Genomic DNA, 15,475 nt, shown 5'->3' with positions numbered 1-15,475 from the left:
AGTGGCCCGTGTCCGAAGTCGACCTGCGGCGAGGTGCGATCGCCCGGTCTACCCTCCGTGTGGGTACTTAGGTAGGTCGAATTTGGCGAGCAACCCTATCCCACGCGGGGGCCGATTGGCACGATCGTGGTGAGGCCGAAAGGTCCACCCGTGACTAGTTCCCGGCGTTAGTCCGAGAGGGTCACGACGGGATTGTCCGTCCGGTGGGCGACGTGCCGCGATTCGAGTTACGTGGCCATTCGCACGCCGGCGGGCGCGAATCCGCAACAATATAATGCTCATTCTAACCACTCACTGACTGATATTAAAGTTCGGTACCTTCTGGGTGATTTATAAGCTGAAATTCCACGTGCTGACGGACACCGAAGCCAATACACTGGGAAAAAAATCGTAGAACTATCGGAAAGCATCCGTAAATGAAAATATCCGAAAATAAGTGCAGCCTTGTGCTCGCTGCAGGTGAGTGACTCAAGACAATGTGTATGGCACAGTGGTAAGTGTTACAATGTATTGTATATACTTTAATAAAAATGTTAGTTTATCAATTTCTGTTAATGTAAACTGTGAAATACAAACCTCAATTGATATCTAGTATTTGAAAATTGTAATTTCTGTAACTGTAAACTGTATTGGAATTTCTGTAACTGTAAACTGTATTGTAATTTCTGTAACTGTAAACTGTATTGGAATTTCTGAAACTGTAAACTGTATTGGAATTTCTGTAATTGTAAACTGATTTGGAATTTCTGTAACTGTAAACTGTATTGGAATTTCTGTAACTGTAAACTGTATTGGAATTTCTGTAACTGTAAACTGTATTGGAATTTCTGTAACTGTAAACTGTATTGGAATTTCTGTAACTGTAAACTGCAATGTAATTTCTGTAACTGTAAACTGTAATGTAATTTCTGTAACTGTAAACTGTATTGGAATTTCTGTAACTGTAAACTGTATTGGAATTTCTGAAACTGTAAACTGTATTGGAATATTTGTAGCTCTAAAATCTATTGGAATTTCTGCAACTGAACTGTGAAATACAACCCTGAATTTATATCTAGCAGGTCAGTGTGATGCTTGCCAATGATTAATTATAAAGCTTCTATTTATTATGTACTTCGTATGAAGCACAGTTTGTTCTTGCTTACAATGTGTAAGCATGCCGTGTGTGTGTGTGTGTGTGTGTGTGTGTGTGTGTGTGTGTGTGTGTGTGTGTGTGTGTGTGTGTGTGTGTGTGTGTGTGTGTGTGTGTGTGTGTGTGTGTGTGTGTGTGTGTGTGTGTATATATGTATATATGAGGCGCCGTGAGGAGGAGTGATGTAAGGGACACATCGGCCATTTTGGAGTTAATGCCATATAGCACTATTTTAACCCTTCCCCTATCATCCGAGCCTATCATCATCATATCATTAAAAAATGTCGCTTACATCACTCCTCCTCGCCGGGCCTCATATGTATATGTATATGTCTATATTGTGTGTGTGTGTGTGTGTGTGTGTGTGTGTGTGTGTGTGTGTGTGTGTGTGTGTGTGTGTGTGTGTGTGTGTGTGTGTGTGTGTGTGTGTGTGTGTGTGTGTGTGTATGAAAACAGGGGCTGCAAAAGTAGGTATACAGTAATGAAAAACAAAACGTATTTTATTGATTATAATTATACAAGCATATCAATAATAACATACAAATAATAAACATATCAATAATAAACATTAATGAATGAATCCGAGCACCACTATTATAATACTGGTAATACTGGTATAATCCTTACTGTATACCTACTTTTGCAGCTCCCTGTGTGTGTGTGTATATATATGTATATATATATATATATGTATATATATATATATATATATATATATATATATATATATATATATATATATATATATATATATATATATATATATATATATATATCCTGCTGTTGGCGTAGTGGTTAGGGTAGCGGCTTGGGATCAAAAAGGTCCTGAATTCAACGCCGTTGGCTGCTTGAATTAATACACACCAGGAGGTTGACTCAGCCTGTCATCCTTCCGAGGTAGGCGAAGTGAGTACCAGTGTACTGGGCCCGGTGTATGCCCCGGTTAGAATAGGTGTACCATATCCCTGTGTCATAAGAGGCGACCAGGGTTGCGTCAGGAAGGGCATCCGGTGTAAAACCTGTGCCAAATCATAACGGATGATCCGCTGTGGCGACCCCAAACGGGAGCAGCCAAAAGAAGAAGCTTTATATATAATATATATATATATATATATATATATATATATATATATATATATATATATATATATATATATATATATATATATATATATATATATATAAAAAAAGACTGAAGGACCAATTTTGTGCTCCTCCGAGCGGTCGCGTCACGTTTTTCTCGGTACTGTGACCTGGATTGAAAGAAACATGGTACCTGTAAGAGTGCATCGCACATAGTGGCAATTGTCAACCTTCAACTCTGAAGCAGAATAAACACTTTTCGTTTTACATTCGTTTACATGGCGACGTGTGACGTCACCGCTGAGAGGCGTCAGGACGTCATGACATCATCGGTTATTCGCTGACGCCATTACGTCCGTCGTCAGAACGTTACTGCTGAGAGGTGTAATTACTAATTCCACTCCTCGAAAATAGCGTCTGCAATGTAAAATTCTCTTCTGCACATGGTGACTACCTCAGAATGTGAATTTGACACAAAAAAATGTAACAAGAAACATTGTACAGTAGACACCGCTTTATAAATCCACCATGGGACCACGCCGTTTGGATTTATTAAGCGGAGAACCTATTTTCAGCCACCTACTGGATAGATAAGACAAAAAGCGAATGTCGTTAAACACTGCTTTATGCTACAAAAACATTGATTTATCAAACGGTGACAAGGGGATTGTTCAAATGAATTTCTCCAAGGTCGCTTGCTTGGGAGGGAAGGTTTTGCGCAAATGTTCCTTGATTGAATCCGTCACGTGGCGGAAATTGGGATAGGCAAAACCTGAGAGCTGCAGTCTCCTGTCCAATTTGGCGAGTGCCGTCCGCATCTCTGCCACTGTTGGCATCGGCTTGGGTTCGTCGTCTCTTTCTTCCCTTGGCTATTGGGATTTGGGGTCGGAGGGATTTGCGCGGCGGCGGGATTCGAAGTCCGTTATCAGTTGCTGTTGTTGTTGGTTTTTATTTTTTTTTCACTCTGCGGCAGCGCATACTACATCAAGCTTCGGTTGAGACCGCGCACGTGCCAAGCAGGTGGATTTATTAAACGGCAGATTTCTCGATGTAAAATTCCGTTCCAACTCATTTTGGTCACAATCAGCGGCTGGATTTTATAACCGTGGATTTATAAAGTGGCGTCTACTGTATCTTCTATCTTATATCTATCTATATATTAATACTGAAGGACCAATTTTGTGCTCCTCCTAGCGGTCGCATCACGTTTTTCTCGGTACTGTGACCTGGACTGAAAGAAACTTCGTACCTGTAAGAGTGTATCGCGCATAGTGGCAATAGTCAACTTTCAATGCTGAAGCAGAATAAACACTTTTCGTTGAGATGGGGGTGAGGAGTGAAGAGGCAGGGGGCAAGGTAAGCAAATTTTTGGGCGGAGGTAAGTAAATTGAAAGCGGGAAACGGGGAAATGGGGCGGGGGCTGGGTTGAATGAGGCGGAGTTGAGTGTGAGGGGGTGGACAGGGGGGTAGGGCCCCGGGGGCAAGTGGGGCGGGGAATCAAAAGACGGGGGGTGGGGAGTGAAGAGGTGGAGCTGGGGTAATTACATTTTTGGGCGGGGGTAAGCATATTGAGGCAGGGTGGGGCGGGGAATGGGGCAGGGGCGGGGGATGAGTAGGCGGGGGCAAGCACACCCTGTCCAGTCCATGTCCCTCGAGTGTGTGTGAGCTGGTGAGGGTGGTTGAATGAACGGAATCCGTCTGTGATGGGGTTTCAGCTGGTATATATTGTTGTGGGCCGGGGGTCGGCGGTGAGGAACGGCCGCCAGGTGGAGCAGTTGAGCCGTCTCCCACCGAACACCCGGATGTGCAGGTCGTAACCTTCGAACAACTCCAAAGGTCACGGGTCCCTTAGCGGACCGTGGTCGCCAATATTTCGACGGCGTGGAGTGGGGTTAATTGCCTAATTTCAATATACCTAAGTACCCACGTCGTCTGACTACTGGGTAAAACCACACCCTCGGCTGAACGGGCCGTTTACCGAGCCCGATCCAGGTGTAAACCGAGCGGGGATTACCAAGATCTGTCGGTCCAAATGAACAATTACAGCAACAAGACCTCCCTAATTCCCAATATGCACCATGCTCAACCAATGAAAAATAGTGACAGACAATGAGCTGGTACATTGAACAATCGGGGTTTATTTATAATGGGGCAGGGGAGCACAAAAAGAGCAGAGTTAAACCGACTATCAAGAAGGAATGCAAGTAATGTACAAGGCACTTAAACAATTGCTACTTATAGACTGGGCCCACAGACACATACACACACGCACACATCCAAAAGAAATTGTGGTCACGGCCTTGATTTCGCCCTTCAGCTCAGGAGGGAAGGCGAGCTGAGGGCAAGAGTCTGCACTTGCACCTGTCCGCCTCATGCGGTCTGGTCGAGCTTGTCCGGTGGCAGGACTCGAACCCACCGCCTCAACGCAGCACCAAGCACCAGGGACGAGGGGTAGAGCGACGGATGCCAGGCAGCACGAAGCCAGATGAGGTGAGAGATGACGAGGCGACAGGCGATCAAGGCCGAAAAAGCTTCCACAGATCAGACGACACCAGGCGAGGCAGACCCAGACAGAACACGCTGATCACTGTCCTCTCCTGAGGTGGGAGGGATTTCTTCCCTGGTCACTCGTCTCCTGATTGGACGGTTGCGTCGCGCGATTCGCTGGCTGTCCCTCATTGGACAGGCCCACAGTAGGCGGGGCAACTCCCACCCTTCTGGGTGGAGTCCCGATCTGAGACGATGAGCCTCCTGATTGGATGAAGGGTGCGCCCTTGCCCTCGTGGGCGGAATGGGCTCTGAGGCTATGAGCCTCCTGATTGGACGAAGGGCGCGCCCTTGCCCTCGTGGGTGGAGTTGGCTCTGGAGCGAGGGGTCCCACCCACGTCCGCAGCCAGAAACACGTGCGCTTTGGCATCGGTGGAGCGAGGCGACGGTGCCGCTGTTGTAAAAAAAACCGAACTAAAAAATAAACCCGCAGCGCACACACGAAATTCCCATTAAACAAAAGGGATGGACCCTAACTATAAACACATACTTATCAAAATAACTGAACTATGGGGACTGCTGACTGTCTGTGTGCAAAAGGCTTCCAGATTCGTAACATTGCCGATGATTATAAAGCTTGTATTTATGTACCTACATATGAAACACAGTTTGTTATTGCTTACTATGCGTAAGCATGCCCCCGTGTGTGTGTGTGTGTGTGTGTGTGTGTGTGTGTGTGTGTGTGTGTGTGTGTGTGTGTGTGTGTGTGTGTGTGTGTGTGTGTGTGTGTGTGTGTGTGTGTGTGTGTGTGTGTGTGTGTGTATATGTATGTATAGATGTGTATATATATATATATATGTATGTATATATAATTATATATACAGGCACTCACTTAACGACCTACCTGTTTAACGACTGCCTGGACTTACGACCAGCTCTCCGAGCAGTCGGCAGCGGCAGCGCATAACCTTTTTAAAAAAAAATTTCCTCAGTCTCGTTCCTGCAGTCGGTCGGTATTCACTACACTAGCGTTCGCAATCTCCAAGACTACATATATCATCTATAAATTTGTACTTTATTGTGCACCCCATAGTACAAGGTGTCGGCAAAAAGGAAGTGTCGGCAGCGTCAATGTCATCAATAAAAAAAATTGTGGAACTTGCTTACGTGCTTAATTTAGATGTTGAAGTGGAAGATATTGAAGAATTAGTGGAATATGTCGAGGGAGAGCTAACTAACGAAGATTTAATAGAGTTGGAAGCGCAGCAGCACTTGGAAGAGGAAGAAGAAGAGAAAAGAATGGAAGAAGTACGAAATAAGTTCACTGTAAAGGGGTTAACTGGTGTGTTCTCAAAAGTGAATGCGGCTATATTAGAACTAGAGGGTATGGACCCGAATGTTGAACGGTTCACGAAAGTGGAACGGCAAATGAATGAACTTTTATGATGCTATCGTGAAATTTATGAAGAAAAAAAGAAAATTACAACGCATACCCCACAAACGGGATTCTTCTCGAAAGTTACACCCAGGACCCCTACCCCTACAAGTCCTTCCATTTGCTTTCAGTCATCGCCCTTACCCGGGCCCTCTCCAGCTCTGAATAACCCTGCTGATAACCCCGCTGATAACTCCGATGATGACCCTGATGATCCCGAACCACGACCACACTTTGAAGGATTCAATGACTAAAATGTTAATCTGAATGTCTTTTTTTATAACTTTAATGTTTTTTGGTACATCATTTTTATAATTTTTGCTGATTGTATTTTTATGTTCTGTAATATGAAACAGTTAGTTATGCAAATTAAAACAAAGTTATCAAGTTGGAGTTTCCTTTAGACGTTTTCTTTATTCAGAATAAATAAAAACAATGACCTGTATTTACAGTATGCAAACCTAAGTAATGTATATTAGGGCTGATTTCCTCTATTCTGTTTATTACAGTATATAGTACACTACTGTATAAACATTAAAAAAAATTATAATAAAATAAAAATAAATGCTCGCTTATCGACGTAGTCCTAGGAACGGAACTCGGTCATTAAGTGAGGAATGCCGATATATATATATATATATATATATATATATATATATATATATATATATATATATATATATATATATATATATATATATATATTTGCGAATTCTGGCCCGTCCGGCGTGCGATCGGCCGCTTGACTCGAATGGCGACCGCGTCGCCCACCGGAATGGACAATTCAGTCGTGACCCTCCGGGAACTACCGCCAGGAGCCAGTCACGGGTGGGGGTTTAACCTCACCACAACTCGGTCCGCATTCTACCCGCGCGAAATAGGGTCCGATCGCCGAATGGTTGATTTACCAAAGTACCCGTGCAGATGGCCTATCGAGGAGTTGTACCACGCCACAGGTCGACTCCGGACACGAACCGCTTTTGCGGCTCGTTCCGTACTACAGGGATAACCAAGCGGAGTTATCGTCGACCTTGACGGTTCAGATTAGTTACCGGGTGTTTTAAAACCACTATTAATCCCTTACGTGATGCAAGATGGAGATTCAAACAAAGGAAAGGACGCAGCGAAACGGGGAACAATTGGACCAGCACATTTATTACGGAAGCACGGAAGGCACGTATATTACAGTCAAGCAAGAAAACACAATAAAAGCAAGCAGATCTACAACCGAATATGATTTACACGGCAACACTTATAACAGTTCTACTTTTCAAGACTGGCCCCACCCACAGACATTTACACAAAACCCCAAAAGAAAAGGAAGTCGCGACTTCCCTTAGCGCGTCGAGTCCTTGGCGACCGTAACTCCGAGTCCCTCCGGCGTGGTCCACTGTGCTCGTGCCTCACGCCTGCACGTGTCGTCCGCCCGACAGGGACGAACGAACAGAACCTCCGACCAGGAGCAATCACCACAACTCTCCACAATTCCCCTTTAGGGACAAGGGAGCAGGGACAAGGGAACGGCGTTCTCGTCGACCTTCACGCCCACAACTCTTGACAATCGACTGAACGAACCAAGAGCAAGGACTCTCCACCCCTCGACAACCGACCGAACCAACCAAGAGCCAGGACTCTCCAATCCTCGCCAACCCACCGAACTCGAACCCAACTCGAACGCCCACGCCTTTTGTAGGGTAGGGCTCCGCCCTTCGCCCCGCCCTGTTTCTGGCTCCACCTCCCTTCTGGAAGCTTCCCAAAAAGGGGCGTGCCCTCTCGTTCCCCCCTCCCTGCTCCGTGCGGGGGACGAGGAAAGTCAGTTTTGGCTCGGGGCCAGGGAATTATTCCCTCAAAATCAGGCCCCCACCTTTTTCACCTTTGACCTCTGGCTCAAATCGCACCTCTCCCATGCCAAAGCGCGGGAAAAGCAGAAGGGAAAATCCGGCGAGAGATATTCAAGCGGGAGTTTTGGGCTTTGGGTTTTGGGGAGATGCCCCTTCGCACCCTGGTTGCTGCTGCCACTCCGCTCCTTTCATCTGTCCCGCGGGGATCGTGACCGCACGGTGCTCGTTGAATGGCGAGTGCCGAAGATGGTGGTAGCGTAGTTGTGGAAGTTGGCGTCTTGGTGTGAATGGCGTGATTGTTGGCGTCGTGTAGTGAATGGCGTGATCGTTGAGATGTTGGTTGTGGCGATGTTCGTTGTTGTTCTTGCACCAAAATAACGACAGCAAAAGAAAAACGGCTAACTGAAGAATCTCAGCCCGAATAGATCACATATATTCCCTCTACACAACAGGTTTGGGCTAACTACACATGAACTTACCGATATATCTCACCTGAGGACCCTTTATGGTGTAATGCGCATTTCCACAGCCGTAACAATATATATAAATATATATATATATATATATATATATATATATATATATATATATATATATATATATATATATATATATATATATATATATATATATATATATATATATATATATATATACAAATATAGTTGTTTGGTCCGTGGACATGCAGGTGACATCTCAGTGTAATACTGTGAGCTTAAGTGTTACTTGTCACCACAGGGGGGGGGGGGGGTGCCGTGTTAATTAGGTAGGGTTTAAGACTAATTGTCACAGTATGTAATTGTCTTCCTGTGAACTTTCCTTACATTTTCGTATTCCAAGACTGGCAATAAAGGTGGGGAACACGACCCTAAAACAATTCCAACCGGGCAGATGCCTGCCCTTCCCAGGTTTCATGTGAGCAGGCTGCGCCCCAAAGGCAGAGGATTGATGGGCGTGTCATGAGATGCATGAAGAGGAAGAGGGTGTACTTGCCAGCAGATAAAATAGGACGGAGAGTGGAGAGTTTGGAGGAGGAATGGTTGAGTGCGAAGTGAGGGGCACATGTGGTCGAGAGAGAATGTAGTTAGGAGATGGTCTGTAAGAACAGGGCTTTACAGCTGGCTTTCCTTTCCGTCAGCGCATGAAGAAGATGGCACAATTCTTCTATTTGTGTTGAGGCGATTTGGCTCTTGTGATGAAGCGAGACGCTGGCCTTTGGCTCTTGATTGGGTCATGAGGAATGGTCCACGGGTCTCATGTATGTCAAATAGGAGGTTGGTGAGGACGATCAACGCACGAAGCGGCTGCACGGGGTCTGTGAACCTTGGTGTTGAATACCGCTCACAAATCGGCGAGATTTTTTTTTGTCATTTTGCACGCGTCTGCACGTGCAAATAGAAGCGCCTCGATTCCATGTTCCACAAAGACCATCTCTGGACAAAGCTAAGTGCCAGAATATAGGAGGGATTTTCTTTTATTTTGTTTTCCCTTATTTGTGTTTAAGTCTGTGTAGAGGTGTAGAGGTGTTCGATTTTAGGATTAGTTTACTTCACATATTATTTTAATCTGAATATTGTGCTTTGTAAATATTTGTCTATTTTCATTAAATGTGTTCATTTTAAGTGTATCTGTCATGGGGTTCGAGTATAAACCCCCCTGTGCATCCATTTCTGTGCCCCTATTGCACCGCTATTGCCCCATATCCTTTGAGCATGTTTGATAATCTCCAAGGATCAATGTGTCCACCTCGTGTTAAGGAAAGACCGCTGACCGTCCGTGGCTGGCGGTGTTAACTGCCCATCAACCACAAATTGGATCAGGGGGATTAACCTGGGCCGCCAGCGCCGCAACAGTATGTATTCGTCGGATCGCACTTTTCACGTATTTGTGGTTGATGAAGTGTGACCTGCTACATTTGCGGCCATGAGCTTCGCGTATTCTTGTTTTTTTTTTATTTTTTATTTTTTTTTTACCAACGCCACTGAAGGTGAAGGAGGTTATGTTTTCACCCCTTTCTGTCTGTTGGATTCGCTATATATGAGATATCCCTTATTGTCAGGTTGTGTGTGTGTGTGTGTGTGTGTGTGTGTGTGTGTGTGTGTGTGTGTGTGTGTGTGTGTGTGTGTGTGTGTGTGTGTGTGTGTGTGTGTGTGTGTGTGTCTGCAACACGAGGCTCCACAGCACAAACCAGCGAACCGGTTTCGATGAAACTTTGCTAAAAGGTGGAATATATACTGGGAATGTGCGCGTTTGAATTTCGTTGCCAAGCAACCACCCGTTGCTGTACAGCGGCCGAAAAACCATGTGCAGTATTTTCAATACTTGTCCTTCAGTTTTGAATGTAGAGAAACGAGACTTCGGAATTAAACACTTCGAGATATTTAGAAAATTTTACTCGAGCCGATTTTTGATTGCGGTTTTATTTTTCAAATGGTAGTCCTTCAAAAATCGGGTGTCTGTTTACCGTCATTTAAGGTGTGTATACAGTGTTTGTAAGGAACTACACCGTCGTTCCACCTTCGATCTCTCCTCGATCCAAACGTTATTGACCAAAGTGAAAAGGATCCAAAATAAATGAAATCACCGGCATTTCTGTCTTGGTGGATATCTAATAATATGTTTATTTATTTACCGAAAACGATTCCATGACCCACACACCACCTTCAATTATTTATTTATTTACTGAAAACGATTCCAACATCCACACTCCGCCTCCAATTATTTATTTATTTCCGTAAACGATTCTCCACCCAAACACCACCTCCAATTATTTATTTATTTACCGAAAACAATGCCACGATCCACACACCACCTTCAATTATTTATTTATTTACCGAAAACAATTCCCCATCCACACACCACCTTCATTTATTTATTTATTTACCAAAAACAATTCCCCACCCACACACCACCTTCAATTATTTATTTATTTACCGAAAACAATTCCCCACCCACACACCACCTTCAATTATTTATTTATTTACCAAAAACAATTCCCCACCCACACACCACCTTCAATTATTTATTTATTTACCAAAAACAATTCCCCACCCACACACCACCTTCATTTATTTATTTATTTACCAAAAACAATTCCCCACCCACACACCACCTTCAATTATTTATTTATTTACCGAAAACGATTCCACGACCCACACTCCGCCTCCAATTATTTATTTATTTACCGAAAACGATCAAGACCCACACACCACCTTCAATTATTTATTTATTTACCGAAAATGATTCCATGATCCACACTCCGCCTCCAATTATTTATTTATTTACCGAAAACGATCAAGACCCACACACCACCTTCAATTATTTGTTTATTTACCGAAAACGATTCCACCACCCACACACCACCTCCAATTATGTATTAATTTACCGAAAACGATTCCACGACCCACACACCACCTCCAATTATTTATTATGTAAAGTGGGAGTGGTGTAGGAAAGTGGGCGTGGCTTATGAAAAATATTGTGTGGCTCAGGAGGTGTGGTCAAACAAGAGTATTGAGAGAAGTTTATCAGGTTTTCCGTGTGTGTGTCTGTCTGTCTGTCTGTCTGTCTGTCTGTCTGTCTGTCTGTCTGTCTGTCTGTCTGCAACGCGAGGCTCCACAGCACAAACCAGCAAACCGATTATTTTTCAAATGGTAGTCCTTCAAAAATAGGGTGTCTATTTACCGTCATTTTTTTATGAGGAGTGCCAGTTGGCAAAATATGCAATAGGAAAAATCTTGCCAGACAGAGGAACAATTGTATGTGAACCAATACGTCTTGGCAATGAATCTTCGTCGGTGGATCGGTCAGAATGAAAAGCATCGTATCCAGCGCTTCGATCCTAGCGGATCCCTCGTCGCCTACCGGCTTGTTTGTCTATTTGTCTGTGTACAGAATATCTCAAAAAGTTGGAGACGGATCTGGATGAAATTTGGTGGGCAGGTTCGGTGTGCGAAAAGGAATAATTGATTCGATTTTGGTGAAGATCTGGATCCGACTACGAGAATGTTTTAAGTGATTCTTCACCATTGAGAGATAGGGTCAGGTCAGGTATGGGAGCATGTGCCAGAACAGCGCGTCGCTGCGTCCACTTTCCGCCGGTACTCCAGGGGCCTCCGTCTGGCCATCCCCCAGGCAGATGCCAGGCCCATCCCCATCTCCTTGAGATGATGGTCAACCTGCTGCAACCACGAGGCAAGTGGTCGGCCCACTGGCCTCCTCCACTCATGAGACTCCCTCGCTGAGAGAATCTGGTGAGCAGGATCAGCGTCAGGAAAACGAGCCACATGTCCATACAGCCGCAACTGACGCTCACGGACTATGCAGGTAACAAATCTCATCCGAGTCTCTCTCAGCAACCGCTCGTTGGACATGTTTTCACCTTCATATAGGGTGAAACCGATATATAGCACGATGTCTCAAAAAGTTGTGGACGGATTTGGATGAAACTTGCTGGACAGGTTGGGTGTGCGACAAGGAAGAAATGATTCGATCTTGGTGAAGATCCGGATCCGGATCTGATGACTAGAATGTTTTTAAGTGATTCTTCACCATTGAGAGATCGGGCCAAAAACGATACAGTACTGTATGGCATGATATTTACCTCCGCCGCCAGAGGTGAAGGAGGTTATATTTTCGCCCCTTTTCTGTCTGTTTGTCTGTGTGTGTGCAAGATATCTCAAAAAGTTCTGGACAGATCCAGATGAAATTTAGTGGGCAGGTTGGGTTTGTGACGAGAACTAATTGATTAGATTTTGGTGAAGATCTGGATCCGGATCCGACGACTAGAATTTTAAAGTGATTCTTCCCCATTGAGAGATTGGGCCAAAAATGATAGATAGCACGATGTCTCAAAAAGTTGTGGACGGATTCCCACGAAACTTGGTGGACACGTTGGGTGTGTGACAAGGAATAATTGATTCAATTTTGGAGAAGATCCGGATCAGTATCCAGATCTGATAATTACCTCTGCCAACGAAGGTGAAGGAGGCTATGTTTTCACCCCTTTATGTCTGTTTGACTGTTTGTCTTTGTACAGTATATCTCAAAAAGTTGTGCATGGATTCAGATGAAACTTGGTGGACAGGTTGGGTGTGTGACAGGGGAGAATTGAATCGATTTTGGTGAAGATCCGATTCCAGATCTGGATATGAGAATTATTTAATTCTTAATGTGCAAGTCTTCACCATCGAGAGATCAAGCCAACAACGATATATTGCATGATATTTCAAAAATTTGAGCCCGATATGTTCTTGTGGATCAGTCATTACGTGGCAGAGGTATGCGCCCTACTGAGTTCCCTTCTCGTTTGTGAATGTTTCTTCTTCCAGTTTCAACCTTCCATTTTTTTCGCCTGTGTTTTGCATAAAATACCATCAAAAGGGCAGGTTTGAGTTTTCCTTTTTAAAGACTTCATATATTCATCATGACTATTTTCTTTCCTCTGCATGGGTTGTAATCAAAACGTACCTTTCTTTCACGATAAACGATGCATTGTTCAGTCTTTAAATGGATGAATAGTCAGCAGTCCTGATGTACAAAATTGTACAAATTAACTTACATTAATTATATTATATATTAATTAAATAATTAATTAATTAATTATTATGTTGTATTAATTAATTATCAGATTGTACAAAATTTGTCTTTCCTCGGTGTATAGGCAATCGACCGCTTTTAATATAATAATAATAATAATAATAATAATAATAATAATATGTATAGGCAATAGGTCGGAGTATAGGCCTCGATCGCTCCCAAAAATAACATGCATAACCTCATTTCCTCTGCATGGGTTGTAATCGGTGGTGCAAATCCGTTTTGAAAAGTGGGGGGATTATATTGGAAATCCTCCCCCCTCTGGGTATTACATTACAGTCACGTTATTTAATTTTACTTGCGTATTTAACACCTCAAGCCTGGTGCTGGCTTAACATTTAAGGTGGCTGGCTAATATCATATGGTCTTGAGTTTGAAACCCCTGTCGTGCCATTGAAATGACACCAGGTGTGTTGACTCACCCTGTCATCCTTCCGAGATCGGCAAAATGAGTACCAGCTTAGTGTGGCAGTCAGCCAGTCAAGTATCCTGTGTCGGAGTGGTGACCCGTCCAGGACTGTACTTTTCAGCCAATGAAACTGCCTCGGCAGCTCCTATGTTCCTCACAGCATGAAAGGAATGGTTATTACAATAATAATAATAATTATTATATTATTATTACTCTGATGATTATTAATTAACACCATGGGTGTTTGAAAAAAAAAAATCACGTTGTTACCTCTGTAATTTTTGAATGGCCCCACACCGGTCAACTGATCTTCAATATCACTATTACTTTACTAAAGGCCCTGTCACACCTTGACGATTTAGCCAGCGTATGCCTGACCCATGCAAAATTTGGCTAAAACGCTGGCACACGTCGAATACGTTATGGGAAAGTTTGTATACGTTAAGAGCACGCTGGCATACGTCGTAGTACGCTGGCATACATCTTTGTACGCCGAGGTGTTAGACAAATTTTAACATGCTTGAAATTTTTCGACGTATGCCAGCGTATGACTCACACGTTCCGCATAACGCTGGCCATAAGTTGTAGGCACGTTACGCGATCGTTGACACATGTCGACACACGTTACTTGTAAGTTACTCATAAGTCGAAACACGTTGAGGTAATGGTTAGCGTACCTGAAACTTATTTCTAACCTATGAGTAACGTGTTGTCGGCACGTTACGCGATCGTTGACACACGTTACTTGTACGTTATTCATAAGTCGAAACATGTAAAGGTAATGGTTAGTGTACCTGAAACTTATTTCTAACCTATGAGTAACGTGTTGTCGGCACGTTACGCGATCGTTGACACACGTTACTTGTACGTTATTCATAAGTCGAAACATGTAAAGGTAATGGTTAGTGTACCTGAAACTTATTTCTAACCTATGAGTAACGTGTTGTCGGCACGTTACGCGATCGTTGACACACGTTACTTGTACGTTATTCATAAGTCGAAACATGTAAAGGTAATGGTTAGTGTACCTGAAACTTATTTCTAACCTATGAGTAACGTGTTGTCGGCACGTTACGCGATCGTTGACACACGTTACTTGTACGTTATTCATAAGTCGAAACATGTAAAGGTAATGGTTAGCGTCAGTGTTCCAGACTCCCTGTTTTTTTTTTGTTTTTTTTTCTTCTGTATGACGGTGATGTTAACACTTCAATTTCTATTGCGGTTATAATACAATACAATTAATAGGCTGCCGCTCAATGATTTAATTCATAACCGCACTAGAAATCGAAGTGTCAACATCACCGTCGTACCGAAGAAAAAAAAAAAAAAAAAAAACAGGGAGTCTGGAACACTGACGCTAACCATTACCTTGACGTGTTTCGACTTATGAGTAATGTGTGTCAACGATCACGTAACGTGCCTACAACTTATGCCAGCGTATGCGGAATGTGTGTCGTACGTCGAGAAATTTTCAACATGCTTAAAAT

The 15,475-nt window shown here is 43.5% G+C and overlaps 1 protein-coding gene across 2 annotated transcripts in view; it reads left to right on the top strand.

Moving 5' to 3' along the window:
• Positions 1 to 15,475, top strand: part of LOC147031988 (dedicator of cytokinesis protein 7-like) — a 272,420-nt gene that overhangs the window by 31,138 nt on the left and 225,807 nt on the right. The window lies entirely within an intron of this gene.

This window comes from Eptatretus burgeri, chromosome 2, assembly GCF_056783735.1.
Source record: "Eptatretus burgeri isolate ZD-2024b chromosome 2, Ebu_testis_v1, whole genome shotgun sequence".
Classification (NCBI taxonomy): Eukaryota; Metazoa; Chordata; class Myxini; order Myxiniformes; family Myxinidae; genus Eptatretus; species Eptatretus burgeri.
The sequence above is the reverse complement of the archived record's forward strand: the minus strand, read 5'-3'. Positions and strand labels throughout refer to the sequence as shown.